Source organism: Pempheris klunzingeri, chromosome 7 (genome assembly GCF_042242105.1).
Source record: "Pempheris klunzingeri isolate RE-2024b chromosome 7, fPemKlu1.hap1, whole genome shotgun sequence".
NCBI lineage: Eukaryota > Metazoa > Chordata > Actinopteri > Acropomatiformes > Pempheridae > Pempheris > Pempheris klunzingeri.
In genome coordinates this window covers 22,319,324-22,337,939 of record NC_092018.1, presented here as the reverse complement: position 1 = coordinate 22,337,939, position 18,616 = coordinate 22,319,324, and positions in this window count along the sequence as shown.

Here is an 18,616-nt window from a genome sequence, read left to right as displayed (position 1 = left end):
GCCTTGACTCACATATAAGTGACATCCCATTCTTAATCCATAGAGTTTAATATGACGTTGGTCCACCCTTTGCAGCTATAACAGCTTCAACTCTTCTGGGAAGGCTTCCCACAAGGTTTAGCGCATTTGTGAGGTCACACACTGATGCTGGACAAGAAGGCCTGGCTCTCAGTCTCCCCTCTAATTCATCCCAAAGGTGTTCTATCGGGTTGAGGTCAGGACTCTGTGCAGGCCAGTCAAGTTCATCCACACCAAACTCTCTCCATGTCTTTATGGACCTTGCTCATGCTGAACAGGAAGGGTCCATCCCCAAACTGTTCCCACAAAGTTGGGAGCATGGAATTGTCCAAAATGTCTTGGTATGCCGAAGCATTCAGAGTTCCTTTCACTGGAACTAAGGGGCCAAGCCCAGCTCCCGAAAAAAACAACCCCACACCATAATCCCCCCTCCACCAAACTTTACACTTGGCACAATGCAGTCAGACAAATACCGTTCTCCTGGCAACCGCCAAACCCAGACTTGTCCATCAAATCGCCAGATGGTGAAGCGCGATTCGCCACTCCAGAGAACACGTCTCCACTGCTCTAGAGTCCAGTGGCAGCGTGCTTTACACCACTGCATCCGACGCTTTGCATTGCACTTGGTGATGTATGGCTTGGATGCAGCTGCTCGGCCATGGAAACCCATTCCATGAAGCTCTCTATGCACTGTTCTTGAGCTAATCTGAAGGCCACATGAAGTTTGGAGGTCTGTAGCGATTGACTCTGCAGAAAGTTGGCGACCTCTGCGCACTGTGGGCCTCAGCATCCGCTGACCCCGCTCCGTCATTTTACGTGGCCTACCACTTCGTGGCTGAGTTGCTGTTGTTCCCAATCGCTTCCACTTTGATATAATACCACTGACAGTTGACTGTGGAATATTTAGGAGCGAGGAAATTTCACGACTGGACTTGTTGCACAGGTGGCATCCTATCACAGTACCACGCTGGAATTCACTGAGCTCCTGAGAGCAACCCATTCTTTCACAAATGATTGTAGAAACAGTCTGCATGCCTTGGTGCTTGATTTTATACACCTGTGGCCATGTAAGTGATTGGAACACCTGATTTCAATTATTTGGATGGGTGAGTGAATACTTTTGGCAATTTAGTGTATATATATATATATATATATATATGAATTAAGACAATTCTGCAAAGAAGAGTGGGCCAAAATTCCCCCACAGCGATGTGAAAGACTCATTGCCAGTTACTGCAAACGCTTGATTGAAGTTACCAGTTATTTTATTAACCAGTTATTAGGTTTAGGGGGCAATTACTTTTTCACATAGGGCCAGGTTGGTTTGGATAGCTTTTTTCCCTTAATAAATGAAATCATCATTTAAAAACTGCTTTTTTTGTGTTTACTCAGGTTATCTTTGTGTGATATTAAAATTTGTTTGATGATCTGAAACATGTAAGTGTGACAAAAAAGCAAAAACAGAAGAAATCTGTAAGGGGGCAAATACTTTTTCACAGCACTGTATATATACACTGTTGCCCATAAAGTTGGAATAATTGTTCAATATCCCCAATTTTGTTAAAGCCTGAATACACAGTTTGCAAAGGTTCATTGTGGTTTAAGTTTCACTGTGATATGTTTGGAAGAGTTTGATCAATAAAGTTGAGAAGATATACACTTTATTTATCAAGAATAAATCACATTGTCACGATCATTTCATGAGAAGAGGTAAAAAACATTTTATTCTAACTTTATGGGCAACAGTGTATATTTCCCCATATGCCAAATGTTAATCGCACGGCTCATTTTGAGGATTCCGGGCCGTCCCTGGGTCTTGACTGAATGAATAAGGGTGTGTTTCTCTGAGTTGAAGTGGAAGAAAAGCATGAGTCAGAGAAACAGGAAAAGACAGGAAAGGTTTATCATCTCTTATCCGGAGAAACCCATTCTTGGTTCACAGAGGGAAGGTTTATATCGTTTAGTAGCACCTGCTCTAAGATTAACATTGTTGTTATTGTTGTATAATCAGTCACTGTGGGTCATTAACCTGGTTACAGTCATCATACTGTAGTATAGTTTCCTGTTTGCAATTCACAGTTGCCAAACCATTACCACTTAGTCATCAACATGACTCATGATCTGGAGCTGGATCTATTAGTTTACATTATCTGGAACCCACTCAGCTCCACCTAACCTCGGCCTGCTGCTCATTGAACGTTTCCTCACAGCCAGGCAATGCTCCTCAGGATGTTCCTCAACTTTCTTTCTCTGACTGCAACTCCTATTGAGATTTGCATTATTTTTGAACGAAAAAACAAGTGGGAGTAAACTTCATTCACAGGTGGAAGTGAATGCAAAATCAAAATCAACTTGCACGCTCTGCACACCACCCCTGAGCTGAAGAATGAGTGTGAGTCACTGCTCCCCCTGCTCCAAGGAGCCAGTCATTCAGTAGCAGTCCTCACACCCACTGAGCTGCAGACTGACGTCAGCGTCGTGCTGTTGGAGCTCTAACAACCGGTCCGAGTAGCCTGTTCATACCGAAAGTTTCTTTCACTAACACAGGAGCCATAACCATCATGGTACGAATGATATTACCGAGACCATAGTTTATGATGCTAGATTACAGTTGATTGTCCGTGTTTGCTGGTAAATCGTGGCAATATACCAACCAATACTACTGTTTTATTGCATTTTTTTTAAAATTTGCTTTATACTTAAGCAGGGAAACACATTAAGACATGCAATGGTGCCTGGGTTACAAACATGATGACATAAATCATCATCCTAATAAACTACCTTTTGTTAAAGAATCACTCTAAAGAACATTTACAATGCAGGACTTTTACTTGTAATCGAGTTTTTTTTTAAGTAAAGGGAGTCTCTTCACCACTGCCCTTATATGACTACAGCTTTGGTATTATTGACTTGCTATTACATGATCTTGTTTTACCATGTCATAATTCCATTGCGCATACTTTCACTCCCTACAGTAGTCTTTGCTTCCTCACATAGATTCTTTTACCTGTAGCAAAATCAGCACTGACAACAGGAGTGTGACTAATAAATTAGCACTATGGTAGCATTGAAAAACATGATGAGTGGCTGACGCTCCGCAGCAGTGATTCATGAACCAGAGAACCACATCAGCAGGACCAGGACCAGGATCAACAGGAACCAGAGAACCACAGCAGGAGAACCAGGACCAGGATCCACAGGAACCAGAGAGATGAGAAGCACAGAAAGGTTCCAGGGAAGATACCAAGTTAGTGGCAGATATTAAAGAGACATGAAGCATCAGGATGGAGAGGAAGAGGAGGAGAGAGGAGCCCAGTGCATCATGGGAGTCCCCCGGCAGTCTCAGCCTATAGCAGCATAACTAGGGGCTGGTCCAAGACCTGATCCAGCCCTGAACTATATGCCTTATCAAAAAGGAAGGTTTTTAGTCTACTCTTAAATGTAGAGAGGGTGTCTGCACCCCGAACCCAAACTGAAAGGAGGTTCCACAGGAGAGGAGCCTGATAGCTGAAGGCTCTGGCTCCATCACTACTTCTGCATTCAGAAGTCTGCAGAAGTCTTCTGCATTTGATCCTAAGTTGTCATCCTCATCACAGAAACCTCCTGTAAACCGCCTGTGAAAGAATCTCTCTGATACCCGATGAGCTGTGGCAGCCTTCTGCAGATATGTACAAACGTCCAGCATTCATTGTGTTCTGATCATATCTCATCATAAGGAAAATAACTCTTCTGTGGGTTAGACAGCTTTCTGGACTCTGCCTCACCGCCCCTCTCCGACTGGAACAAGTCTCTCACAGAGGTCATTAGGAACAAAAGTGGGTGCCGCTGTCCCACTGTCCTTAGGACTGGATACATTTTATTTGCCAAGGAAGTTTCTTTTGAGATGTACATGTAGCTGAATATAGCAAATTGCAGTCTAATTTACAGTAGTTCGTGTTATGTTAGGTATTGAACATAAATGCAGAAAGGTTTGGGAGGATGCAGCCTTTGAATGGAATCAATCAATCAGTCAATCAATCAATCAATCAATCTTTATTTATATAGCGCCAATTCACAACAGCGTTATCTCAAGACGCTTTACATAAAGAGCAGGTCTAGACCAAACTCTTGAATTAGAGAGAAACCCAACGATTCAGGAATTCAACACTAAGGATTCAAGAATCCCCACATGAGCAGCATCAGATGTTAGATTAGGAAACAGTGGCAGGAAGAACTCCCCTTTAACGGGAAGAAACCTGGAACAGACCCAGGCTCAGTGTGGGCGGCTTCTGTAGGGGTCCGCGTTAGGTGGAGGTTGGACAGAGAGAGAGAGAGAGAGAGAGAGAGAGAGAGAGAGAGACAGAGAGAGAGAGAGAGAGAGAACATAAACAACAACCAACGTACTAACAGTGACTATAGCACTAACAATAGGAGTGTGACTAAAAGATTAGCAGTGTGATATTATTGAAAAACATGACGAGTGGCTGACGATCCGCAGCAGTGATTCATGAAGCAGAGAACCACATCAGCAGGACCAGGATCCACAGGATCCACAGGAACCAGAGAGATGAGAAAGCACAGAAAGGCTCCGGGGAAGATACCAAGTTAGAGGCAGACATTTGGCTGACATGAGACATAATGATGGAGAGGAAGAGGAGGACAGAGAATAGAGGAGCTCAGTGCACCATAGGAGTCCCCCGGCAGTCTGAGCCTATAGCTGCATAACTAGGGGCTGGTCTAAGACCTGATCCAGCCCTAAACTATATGCCTTGTCAAAAAGGAAGGTTTTTAGTCTACTCTTAAATGTAGAGAGGGTGTCTGCCCCCCGAACCCAAACTGGAAGGAGGTTCCACAGGAGAGGAGCCTGACAGCTGAAGGCTCTGCCTCCTGCACTACTTTTGAATCAGTTTCAATCAGTTTTGTTTTTAATATAGTGCCAAATCACAACAGTGTTATCTCAAGACGCTTCCCATAAAGAGCAGGTCTAGCATGACAAACAGCTCTCACAATAACAACAGCAGTTACAGTGTTGATAATAGGAATATGACTAATAATGATCAATAATAATAAACAATCATTGTTCATTATCAATGAACAAATTGGGGCTTGTCCGTGATGTCTAGATTTCTAGTATAGAAATGTTTGGTGCTAGGAATTTGTGTGCTTATGCAGCTAGGAGTTGTATATTGTGCCTTTGCAGGAATTGTCTACCACGATAAGTAGGGAGAAAGTGACTGTTGCTATTGTTTGAACATTTTTTGGCTGAAGTATAAATTAAGCATTGGTTTTGGAGGGAATCACACACAGTTAAAGGAGACTGCCTGTGTGGAGGCTTGTCGTTAACCTGCCTGCGTTTTTCTGTTGTTTGCTTTGATCTGGTGTATAAGACAGCCTAACCAGTGGAACTGCTTTCCCGGTAGGTATTAGAAGGAAGTCTATTTGTGGACTTGTTGTTTATTGTTTTTTTTTGTGCATTAGTACGGCCACAGCATTTTGCTTTGGGTACACCTCCATGACTGTCGAGGTAGGTCACCATTCTGCATGGTTGCCTGGCTTCCATGCCTGGAGTCATCGGTCTCTGTGTATAAGTTTCCCACCGACACTGGTGCACGAAGACTAGGGTTGAGACAGACAATTAGATTCCTGGTCAGGTAGTTAGCCAGGGGAGAGGATGTTCTACCTTGTGGCTGCTGCACTGGATTAAGGTTAAACTTTTTTTGGTTACAAAAAAAAAAAAAAAAAAAGGGGCTAACGGACGTTGGCTTAACCCTGGATTTTTTGGCAGGGAACATTTTATGTTAAAAACATTTAAGTTAAGTATCTGGTGTGTGAATTAGCTGCTTGTATTGATTGAGTCATGTCTACTTTTGAAGATTTTTTGCAGAATCCCAGTGAGGGTCTGTTAAATTCTTACACTAAGGATCAGTTATTAAAAGTGGCAGAGCATTTTGAGATTGATGTCCCCGGTCATGGATGTAAAGATCGGATTCTGTGTATAATAAAGGATACTCTGGTTCAGTTGGAGGTTTTGTCTGCTGCAAGTGAAATTATGTTTTCTCCTCAGGTTAGTCTTCCAGAGCAATCTGTGAAATTTGTGAGACCTGTTGCTGCGACAGGAGTAGCTTTAACGTTTGAACAGCAAAAGGAGTTAATAATGTTACAGCACAAATAAGAATTGGATAGAGACCAAGCTATTCGTGCGCAGGACCATGCAGTTGAAATTGAAAGGTTAAAATGTAATGTGAGGATCCGCGAAGCTGAGCTGCAGCAGGAGAAAGAACGTCAAGAGTTTGAACGTTACAAGTTGGACTTAATTAAAGAAGACAGAATTCTTAGTTGATTCTGGGGAATGATCTAGCTGATGGTCCCTTCTTGGAATCATCTCCCTCCCCAGTGGTTACTTGTTCTCCTTCTGGGAGTCAGGCTAAGTATAAGAATGACAAGCTTGGTTTCCCAGTATGTGTTGTCACTAGGGCTCAATCACTGAACAAAAATAAGTTGGAAAACAAAGTCAAAAAAACTGCTCCAAATGTTCAGTTTCCCTTACCTGACTTTCCCTTTTCTGTGTCGCGTGCTGATCTAATAAAGGGGCACAAAGAGGATTATGCCTTGTCTGAACTGTTTCGGCAGGTACATCCAGTGGAGGACTTGGTACCAAAGTTGCAGGTTGGAGTGGATTGAGTACCCGTTGGGCCCTCATCTTTATGGGAGGGGGTGTGACAGCCTTGTGATGTCTCCTTCCCTGAAGTGGGCATCAACTTGCCTCAACTTGCCTTGTAGGTGTGGTCCAGGCATATAAAAGGCCGTCTGCTCTCTCTCGCTCTCTCTCTCTGTCTGAGCTGAATTGCTGGCTGGCCACATGGCCAGAGCCCTTTGTTGTTTGGAATGGGCCTATTTCTGTCAAATTATTTGGTGGAAATGAATATCTTTTCTGGAACTTTTGTGTGAACTGAACCAGGGTTGTAACAATACGGTAACTGTATTGGTGAAAAACATGACAGTGGTTACTATGTGAATGATGATAACAGGACTATTGTTTGTGCAGTGATTCATGAAGCCAGAGAACTGCAGTCAAGCAGAACTGTTGTGCTGATTGTGAGAAGAGTTATGAGAAAAGAGAAGCCTTGACACCTGCATGTTTTATAGAAACCTTGAATATGAATGTAGTTATGCCAGATTCTGAACTGGATCACTGTAACATTGTTCTGATGTCTTTCCTGTGCAGCTTAGGTTTCATTTTTCGACCTGCTGTCTTGTTGGCTAATTGATCTCATAACACAAGGAAATACTGTTCCAGACAACAGCAGGGAGTTCCAGAAAAAACGGTATTTGTTGCTCATATTTTCTTGATGTGCTGTCTTTTCTCAGCAGCCAAGGTGGAAGTAATAATAATAATAATACATTTTATTCAGAGGCACTCTTTAGGTAGAGGAGATTGGAGCCAGCTTGCAAGTTATAACAAAGTTTAATCTTACATGTAAGAGGAGTGTTTGACAGTGCAACAACATCATGGAGAACTTGTAGATATGAGGCTTCCCACCGTTGCAGAGCACACCCTCGATTGCCACTCTGTCTGGCAATTCTCATAACATTCCCTCCTGTTTGCACTCACAAGAGTGCAACTTTCCACATAACATATAAGAACTTTACCTTACATGTATATCAAAAGCCCATGGAGTGTAAGAGCGAAAAACCTGTCTGGCAGAGCAATCAATCTTTCTGGACAGGAAAATTCTCTTACGGTCCCGCGGCCCGCTGCCCATTTTGAGTATGGGAACATCCATAAAAGAACAGAAACTATTCTACCATACAATGCCTCTGTCCTCTCATTGTATTGCACGTGTCCGAACGAGATGGGCGCGTTATTTTCGAAGGGGTCCCATGTCCCCTTCACCAAACACCAATCCTGTTTCACAACACATCGCAGGACTCTCTCAGTCTCCACTGTGTCCAGCCTGAAACTGTCACACAGTCTCTTTATCTCTGTTATGAATTCTTCCAAATTTAATTTGGGATGGACGATGCCAGCAGATGCTTCTTTTACATCTGCATCAGTCCATGGTCTATTCACTCTGACAGTGGGGGGTTGATTACTCTGTCCTGCTCTGGGATTTGGCATTTCTATCATAGGAAACATTTCTGCATCTTTAAGTCCTAGATTAGGTACTGGTGGTGTTGGACTGAGGTAATGTAAAGGATTGTATACATTACCGCTTCGGGTCCGGTGTGGTGTGTCCACCCCGGACAGAGATGGTTGTGCAGTCATGGATGATTGAGGCAAGTGGTGGGAGGCAGATGAGGAGGAGGACGGTCCTGGAGGTGAGGACTTTGAAGCGACTTTCCCCAGGAGAGGCCTAGACAGCAGAGGTGGTTGTTGAGGATCGGTATGGCGGTAGACTTGGGAAAGGACCCAGGGGTCTGTATTCGTGGTCCTCTCGCTTATCTCGGGCAGAATACAACACAGGATAAAGGTTAGGAATTTTCATGTCCCTTTCTGCTTCCTTCTCCTTTTCTCTCTGTCTCTGCTTTTCCTCCCCCTCTTTTTTCTCCCTCTGGCGCTGAAGGCCAGCTTGTCTGAGTGCTTCGTTTAACCACACCTTGGCTTCTGTAAGGCCTTCCTTTCTTGCTTTTATCTTACTCCCCTTTGTATTTGTTTCAATCTTTGCCACTAATTCTCTGCAATCTCCTACTTGCAGTTTTCCCTTAAACTCATATTTATTTTGCCATTTTTTCAAATATTTTACATTATTTTCTTTTTCCTGTTTCATGCGCTTCGCATCCCCTTCATACTGGACCTCGTCAGGTCCCTGACTTTGATAACAACAACTACTGCAGCAATTACCCATCTCAGGCCTTTATGATTTTTATCATTTTCCCCTCGAGTGTTATTCTTTATTATTATTTTTTTTTGTGAGTCCCTGACTCCCTGAAGTCCCTGACTTCCTGACGTCTATTATTGTTAACTCAGGCGCTGAGAGATTAGTTTTTTGTCGTCCTTCTAAAGACGCTTTACCGTAAGTCCCTGACTTACCATAGGTCCCTGACCTATCAGTCTTTCTGAAGACATTTACCCGTAAGTCCCTGACTTACCACAAATCCCTGACTTGCTATAGGTCCCTGACCTATCCTTTTGTTTAACTCACCCCTGTTGTTGAGTCCCGGACTCAGGGTAGCTGGTTCGTCACTCCTCTGCTACACCCCGTCACCATCCCTCTCTCCAGTGGCCCTGGCCTCCCTGTCCAAAACGGGTTTTTAGGAATCCCGCGGTGGAGGTCTTACCTCTGAGTTTTTTCACTCAGCCTTGCGCAAGGTCTGTGGTTTTCACCGGAGGAAGAGAATGGATATTGGGGCCCCACGTTGGGCGCCAAATTGTCAAAAGACTTCTTCTTTAGGTAGAGGAGATTGGAGCCAGCTTGCAAGTTATAACAAAGTTTAATCTTACATGTAAGAGGAGCGTTTGACAGTGCAACAACATCATGGAGGTTACAGAGTAAAAGGCTCATCTGGTGAGCATATACAGTTAGGTTTTATAATGGGCGTTGTGGGTGTAGTTCTCACACATCGTGTGATCATCTACTGGCGTGAGAACTTCTTCTTGTCCTTGTAGATATGAGGCTTCCCACCGTTGCAGAGCACACCCTCGATTGCCACTCTGTCTGGCAATTCTCATAACAACGAGAAAGCAATCCGGAACAGGTGGGTTTTGAGTGTGGATTTGAAAAGGGGAAAAGAGTCAATATTTTTTAGATCGGGTGGTAGTGAGTTCCAGAGCCGGGGAGCAGAGCAGCTGAAAGCTCTGCTCCCCATGGTGGTGAGACGGGCAGTGGGGACAGTCAGGTGGATGGAGGAAGAAGAGTGGAGGGTACGGGAGGGCGTGGCAACATGGATGAGGTCCGACAGGTATGGAGGGGCAAGATTATGGATGGCTTTGAATGTTGTCAGAAGGATTTTGAAGTCGATGCGGTACTTGACCGGGAGCCAGTGGAGGTGCTGCAGGATGGGGGTGATGTGGTGGATGGAGGCGGTTCTGGTGATGATACAGGCAGCTGAATTCTGGACCAGTTGGAGTTTATGGAGTGATTTGTGAGTGAGACCAAAGAGGAGGGAGTTACAGGCGAGAAGTGACATTGATGGACATTGAGTGATGGAAGTATGCAGGTAATGTTATTGATATGGGATTGAAAAGACAGAGTACTGTCGAGGATGACACCCAGACTCTTAACCTGAGGGGAAGGGGAAACAGAGCAGTTGTCAACGGTGAGAGAGAAACTGTCAGATTTGGAGAGTGTTGATTTAGAGCCAATGAGGAGAACCTCAGTTTTATTACAGTTTAATTTGAGGAAATTTGAGGTGAACCAGGATTTGATTTCTGCTAAGCAGTCAGTGAGGGAGGAGGGTGGGAAGTTGGAAGAGGGTTTGCTGGAGAGGTAGAGCTAGGTGTCATCCGCATAACAGTGAAAATTGATATTATATTTCCGGAAAATATTGCCAAGGGGAAGGAGGTAGATGATGAAAAGGAGGGGCCCCAGGAAGTAGTGTGGGTTTGTTATACTGCGGCTAACATCTCATGACTTATGAGATGACTCATCATTTTCTTTCAAACTCTAACTAATCCTTTTCAGGACCCACAGCAGAGAAGCGTACCCACAACAAAGGCATTTAGTATAATGCAATTAAACTTGCATTAGGAAGAGCATGTGAGACTGCATATGAATGTTCATGGTAAACCTGTGGAAGCAATGAAAAATCTAAATTCAAATGAAACAATAAGTCATGTGTTTTGTGACCAACATGCCACTGTGGGTCAAGAGGGATCAGTTCTGCAATAATAATACAGCTCCCAGTAGAGGAAATTAGGCAATTTACCACAACTCTGTTCATGGGTTGTATCACATTAAGTCCTAAAATCATTCAATGTACAGCAACAAGCTTTTTTTTGGCACTGTTGTGACAGAGATTAATGTACATCTACCAAATATTTAAAGAGCCTAGTTATGACATCTTCTAACTGATCAACAGCCTTTCAGCCCTTAAAATAGAACTCCTATAACATTGTCAGACTCATGATGGACAGAAAAAATGTGTAAAAATGGATGTAGCAGAACCGGAGGTGTCATCAGTTTTCCCCATGCTCTCTTTTTCCTCATGAAGAACTGGCACTTTCTTTGTGCAAAATGCAACTGACAGTCTTCAGACCCAAATGACGCTGACATCACTCAACAACATTTATCAGACTTCATAGACAGACTACACAATTCTTTTCACATATGCAGGTCTCCCCAATAGTTCTCCTTTAAATTCCACCAAGGCCTTTGGGTGTCTTAGGTTTGTTAGGCTATTCTGTAACACTACTTGTCACATTTATGACATCTAGACATAAGACATGAGACCTTTATTTGTCACATACACAGTTATACACAGTATAAAGCACAGTGAAATGTTCTGACTGTCTGTTCCAGACTGAAACAATAATAGAAATAAAATTAAATATACAATAAACACACAAAGTCAAACAATAAGAGTAGAAACACAAAGAGAAATGTGTGCATATATATATATATATATATATATATATATATATACACACACACACATAAAGATAGAGATAAATCAAAAAGGCTAGACTGTGCAAAATATGTGGATGTATATACAAGCATGACAGAGTATTGCAGATTGTCCATAAAGTCTATTGTTTCAGGTTCAGCAGGCGGACGGCCTGAGGAAAGAAGCTCCTCCTCATCCTCCCTGTGTGAGCCTTCAGGCAGCGGTAACGCCGACCTGACGGCAGCAGAGAGAACAGTCTGTGGCTGGGGGGGGGGGGGGGGGGGGGGGGGGGGGGGGGCTCCCTTGCAATCTTCCTGGCCTTTGACCTGCAGCGCCGCTGGTAAATGTCCTGCAGGTTGGGGAGGGTGGTTCTGATGGCGGACCACCCTCCTCTGGGCCAAGAAGTCCTGCTTGGTGCTGCTGCCCATCCAGGCGGTGATGCTCCCAGCCAGAATGCTCCCGATGGTGCAGGTGTAAAAGTTCCTGAGCACATTGAGAGGGAGCTTAAAGTCCCTCAGGCGTCTGAGGTGGTAGAGACCGAGGCTGTCGAGCCTTCTTCACCAAGGTGTCGATGTGACAGGACCACGTCAGATCGTGCGTGATGTTGACACCCAGGTACTTAAAGCTGTCCACTCTCTCCACCTCGGCCCCGGTCGGTGGCTGATCTCCGTCAAATAGTCCTCCTCGTTATCGTTGGAGAGCAGACCCACCACAGCTGTGTCATCAGCAAGCTTCAAGATGGTGTTATCTATTAAAGAACAGGCTGATTTCTTTAACAGATTTGATGCTGATCTGTTTATACATACACTTCCTTATGCATACAGGACCTTATACGTATACTTGCTTATACATAAAGTACATTATCTGTAACTGATGTTCTGATCTTCTGTACATCTGCATTTTGCAAATATGTCTTTCGAACTGTTAAAGTTTCTATTTTACATTTTATTTAATTTAGAACGATTTTATAAGACTTATTATTAGTATTTCTGAATTATTTCACTCATGACTGGTTTCAGTCAGAATCAATAAATGGTAATAAATACAAACACAAATCTGCAGTACGCAGTTTTATGCAAAAACAGCATTCAGCTTTTCTCCAGCTCCAGCCAGAACTTGATAACAGTCATCTTTCTATCTTCATCAGGCATCTGGTCACATCACAACCAAAACAGACATGACTAACAGACAAACAGAACTCAGACGTTTAACACAAGTTAAACATGATCTTGAAGATTTGTATGGTTTCCTGGCTTCCTGTTTGGATGCTCTAATGATAACAAAGTGTTAGGGATGAGCTTTTGGGAGGCTGTGGCTCAGAGGTAGGGTGGGTCGTCAATCAGTTGGAAGGTAGCTGGATGGATTCCCAGCTCCTCTGAGTCAGCGTATCGAAGTGTGAACCTGTGATCCTGAAGCAGCTTCACCGTGTGAATGTGTGTGAAAGAACAGTCTCGTCCAACTCAGATTCCTCCTGAAAGAATGGTGTGTGAATGGGTGAATGAGGATGTGATGTAAAAGCGCTTTGAGCAGTCAAAATGACAAGAAAGGAGCTGTACAAATACAGGCTGTTTGCTTTGCTGTTTTTGTCGGTTATCATTGGAAATGTGGGTGTGTGCATCAGCAGAATTTTTTTTTGTATTATTACTATTATTGTATTATTCATTCCTTTGACTTTACCTTCTTCTTTGTCCTGGAGCAACGTTCAGTTTGACTCAACGAAATATTTGAATCAAAACTCAGATGGCAGTGTGGTGTCCATGGAAGAAAAACATTGTGTACATTTCTGAAGTCAGTTATCATATGCATTTTCTGCAATAAATGTCCGTTATGTATGTCACATATATGTGGCAGGCTAACTGTCAACAGGTCTTATCTACACTGTTGCCCATAAATGTGGAATAATTGTTCAATCCCCCCAATGTTGTTAAAGCCTGAATACACAGTGTGCAAAGGTTCATTGTGGTTTAAGTTTCACTGTGATATGTTTGGAAGAGTTTGATCAATAAAGTTGAGAAGATATACACTTTATTTATCAAGAATAAATCACATTGTCACAATCATTTCATGAGAAGAGGTAAAAAACATTTTATTCCAACTTTATGGGCAACAGTGTTTTAATCTATGTAAGCTTTTTAAAATGTATTGTTTTAACAATAAAATCTCACAAATTTGTGTGGTTGCTTTTTCCAAGCTGTTCTTTCTTTTGATTTAGAACAGGGTTAATAATAATAATGATAATAATGATAATGATAATGATGATAATAATAAGAATAATAATGATAATCATGATAATGATAATGATAATGATGATAATAATAATGATAATCATGATAATAATAATAATAATAATAATAATAATAATAATAATAATAATAATAATAATAATAATAATAATGATGATGATAATAAGAATAATCATGATCATGATAATTATAATAATAATAAAGGGTTAATAATCTGCAAATTAACTGCAGTGCATAATAATTTAAACATTTTAAGCTGCCCTCTCAGAGCTGCCTTCCAAACCTTCAGGGGATGAATATTTGAAATGGATAACATTCTTGGAGTGAGAGTTCCTTTAAATGTAGCTTCCAGAAAAGAGTAGGAGTTTTCTGACTCACTCTTCAGGTTTTACCAACACTTCAGTGGAGAGGCCTCAACAGTATTAATAACTTGTTTGGACATGATGTGATCTATCCATTTTTGAAAGGACAAATCTCATGAGACTCTTCTTTTCCCATCTGGTATATCAGGGTAAATTAGCACAGTAGATTCAGCCTTTACAGACCAAAAACAGAAAGATGTATCCTACGCGAATATCTAAAGCTGCTTTGTGCTATTTTACAAAAGGGCCTGCTTTGATTTAACAGACAGTTGAAACAGACAAAGCATGCTGTTTCAAAACAGAGCAATTCACTTTTAGATCACAGTGCAAAGACACAAGACAATCTACAGTCTATAAAGGGGAAATTAAACAGTTTGGAGATACTGTATAAGTAGTAAGAAATTGTCTGGCTAATCTTTTCTCAGCACAACCATCAAGTGAGTGATGCACTGCTGATGTGCACCTTCATCAAAGGCTGCTCTTCTTCATTCAGTTCTCTTCACCCCTCATCACCACCACCAGTGTTTGGACTCCATTGGGGGAATATGCCACTGTTTCATTCTTCTTTCCCACTAGATGGTTACATTTTCTTATATGTCTTGTTGATTAGGTCAAACCACCAAAAACTATGTATCCTTCTTGCATTGTTAATAAATCCTCTTGATTACTCTTCAGCATCTAAAATACGATGGGTGGTCAACTTTGGCTTCAGTCTCACATGAGCAACAAGTAAGTTTCTTTACTATTTCATCATGCTGAACAACGTGTTGAGGGTTTTGCTGTTCTTGCAGCCTGACCAGTGGCTGGGTGCAAACTCAGTGTCCAAAATATTAGGATTTCTTTCACATCCTTTTACTTACTCTGTCTGTGCCACTCAATCCCAAGCCCACTGGTTTCTACTCTAGATGGCAATCACCTCAAAAATACACGGTTGCCCATAAAGTTGGAATAAAATGTTTTTTACCTCTTCTCATGAAATGATTGTGACAATGTGATTTATTCTTGATAAATAAAGTGTATATCTTCTCAACTTTATTGATCAAACTCTTCCAAACATATCACAGTGAAACTTAAACCACAATGAACCTTTGCAAACTGTGTATTCAGGGTTTAACAAAATTGGGGATATTGAACAATTATTCCAACTTTATGGGCAACAGTGTATATTATTTCATTTTTAAATAGTAATTCCCTAAAGCTTTTACCAACCGTTACTGTTCATTGAACATTTTGTATAGTTCTGCATGGCACAGGCAGTTTCTTTGTCCTTTGTTTCACGTTCAATTCATAGTGCTGTGTGGTGAACCTTCAGCCCACATCCTGGAGAGTGGGAGTATTAGATTAGCCTGAGGCCCAGCCGTGTCTCACATTGGCCATGCAGCCCTCATTTAACTTTCCATGAGTCATCTTTGAGTCCTGACAGAACTCTGTTCCCAGAATTCGTTTGAAACAAGAATTTTAGGAGAAGCTCATCAGTTCTTCTCCATCATTAATAATAATAATAATAATACATTTTATTTATAGGCGCCTTTCAAGGCACTCAAGGACACCGTACAACACAGTTAAAAACAAACAGTGAAAAAGCACATTAAAAAGTCAAAAAATTTAAAAAACCAAGGGGTGGAAGATCTGCAGAGTGATGTTACAGTGAGTAGGCTTGTTTAAACAGGTGGGTTTTGAGGTGAGATTTGAAGATGGTCAAAGTATTGATGTTCCTGATGTCAGGTGGGAGGGAGTTCCAGAGGCGGGGGGCAGAGCGGCTGAAGGCTCTGGACCCCATGGTGGTCATACGGGCAGGAGGGATCGTGAGGTTGATGGAGGATGATGATCTGAGAGTCCGGCTGGGTGTGTTTATGTGGAGGAGTTCAGTCAGGTATGGAGAGGCAAGGTTATGGAGGGCTTTGAAGGTTAGAAGGAGGATTTTATATGAAATGCGATATGTGACCGGGAGCCAGTGAAGCTGTTGGAGAACAGGGGTGATTTGACTGATAGAAGGGGTCCTGGTGATGATCCGGGCTGCAGCATTCTGAACCAGTTGCAGTTTATGGAGGGACTTGAGGGGGAGACCAGAGAGAAGTGAGTTGCAGTAATCCAGACGGGAGGTGACCAGAGGGTGGACCAGGATGGCGGGGGTGAGGAAAGGACGGAGGCGATTAATGTTGCGTAGGTCAAAGTATGCTGACCGGGTGACATTATTGATGTGTGTTTGAAAAGACAGAGTGCCGTCAAGGACGACACCCAGATTTTTTACTTGAGGGGAGGGGGAGACAGAGGAGTTGGCGATGGTGAAGGTGAAACTGTTAGCTTTTGTGAGAGTGGATTTGGTACCAATGAGGAGAACCTCGGTTTTGTCACTGTTGAGTTTGAGAAAGTTGGAGGAGAACCAGGAGTTGATTTCTTGCAGGCAGTCACAGAGGGAGGTGGGAGGTAGGGAGGAGGTGAGTTTGGTGGAAAGGTAGAGCTGGGTGTCGTCTGCATAGCAATGAAAGTGAATGTTACATTTACGGAAAATGTGGCCAAGGGGGAGGAGATAGATGATGAAAAGTATAGGTCCAAGGACAGAACCCTGGGGAACACCGGAAGAGATGGGAGATGGCTGGGATGAAAATGTTTTTAACTGAATGAACTGGGAACGGCTAGACAGATATGATATGAACCAGTGAAGTGGGGTGCCAGATAAGCCAATGGAAGCCAGTCTATGGAAAAGGATGGAATGGGAGATGGTATCAAAAGCTGCAGTCAGGTCGAGGAGGATGAGGATGGAATCTGCTGTCATTAAAAGGTCGTTGGTGATTTTGAGAAGGGCTGTTTCTGTTCTGTGCCTTACTGGAACTGTTCATAGAGGTTGTTATTGGAAAGGTGAGAGTGGACTTGAGATGCAACTGTTTTTTCCAGGATGTTTCCAGGATCAGTGAAAGATGGATTCAAGACACAATCACAATGTCACCACTTTGGCTCTGGCTGGGACCGCAAACAGGAGGAAGTAATGCATTATTAGTGCATTTGTTGGAGACTATTTTCTTCTGATGACAAAAGCACATTGGGGACACATTGATTCCCAGTCTTTTCTGCCTGTGAAAATGTTTACTTAAAAGTCTTCGTCGGCAGTGGAATGGATGACCACATAATCCCATGAGCAATTCTTTTCCTCATTGTATTTGGACTAATTTGACCTCTTCAAGTTTCTAAAAATAAAAAAGAACGCAAAACATATTCATAAGATAACCCAGGGCAGAGCTGGCCTTCTTGATGAACTTGTCCAGTCTCCTCCAGTCCACAGCTGTGATGCTGCTCCCCCAGCAGACCACTCCATATAAGGTGGCTGATGCCACAACAGAGTCATAGAATGTCTCATTCTAATATTCTTACACTATACTACTATTAATTATACAATATCAATAGCAAGTATAGAGAAGATTACACTGTGCAATGTTATGCAAATTGGGCATCAGCAGAGAAAGGGCATAAGAGTGCTTTAATTACGAAGTCATAGGAAAGAGACACTCCACACACTCACTTCCTGTACCTGTGTCAGGTGGTGCCTAAAGGGGGGTATGGAATCAGATTTGTTTCAAAAGTTTCAAGCAAAACTTATTAAAAGTCAATCAAAATAAATGGATTTGAGAGAGAAAAAAATGAACTCAAGCAAAAAATTATAACCTTCAAAATAAAAAATGTCTCTTGAAAACAAATAACTGTCTTTTATTTTGTTTCTTTGTTTGAGTTTTGACACAAACCTATCGCGTGGGTGGGCTCTTTCAAGGGCGCGTTCCTATTGGCTGTTGAGTAACGTCTACATCTACATGGAAAAAACTACATACAGTGATTAGTACTTACTTTAATCTTGAAGCAGTTACTTGTATGCCCCCCTATGCTTCCTTTTCATGCATGCCTTGCATGGCGAATGAAAGATTCTTTCTCCCGCTTGGTGATTAGAAAAAGTTCAAAAAACTTTATAGATGCCCAGGAGTCAATTCAAGCAAACAGGGGAACAACCTCCGGGTCACAGCCGTGTCGCTCAAAAACTCACCAGCCAGCCAGATCCTGAGTCTGTTCAGTCTGATGGAGACATGAACGTGATCACAGATTCTGATATTTTCTGCTCTCCTAGCTTGTTAATCACCTCGTGACCCCTTAGATTCATCTTGCAACCCCTGGTGGGCATACAGTGTGTGTGTGTGTGTGTGTGTGGTTGTGAGGGTACATAGTAATGTAGGAACAGTGCGACAATGTGTCTCACAGTTTGAAGGTGTTGGATGGATGGAAAGTTCCCAACAACCTACACTGACACCACTGTAGGTTGTTCACCAATCAGAAGATCGACGGTTTGATTCCCGACATGTTAAAGTATCCTTGGACCAGATACTGAACCCTAAACATAGCAGCCCCTGCCAACACCGCGTGAATGGTGTGTGAATGGGTGAATGTGAATATAGTGCTACTGCGTTTTGAGTGGTTGAAAGGACTAGA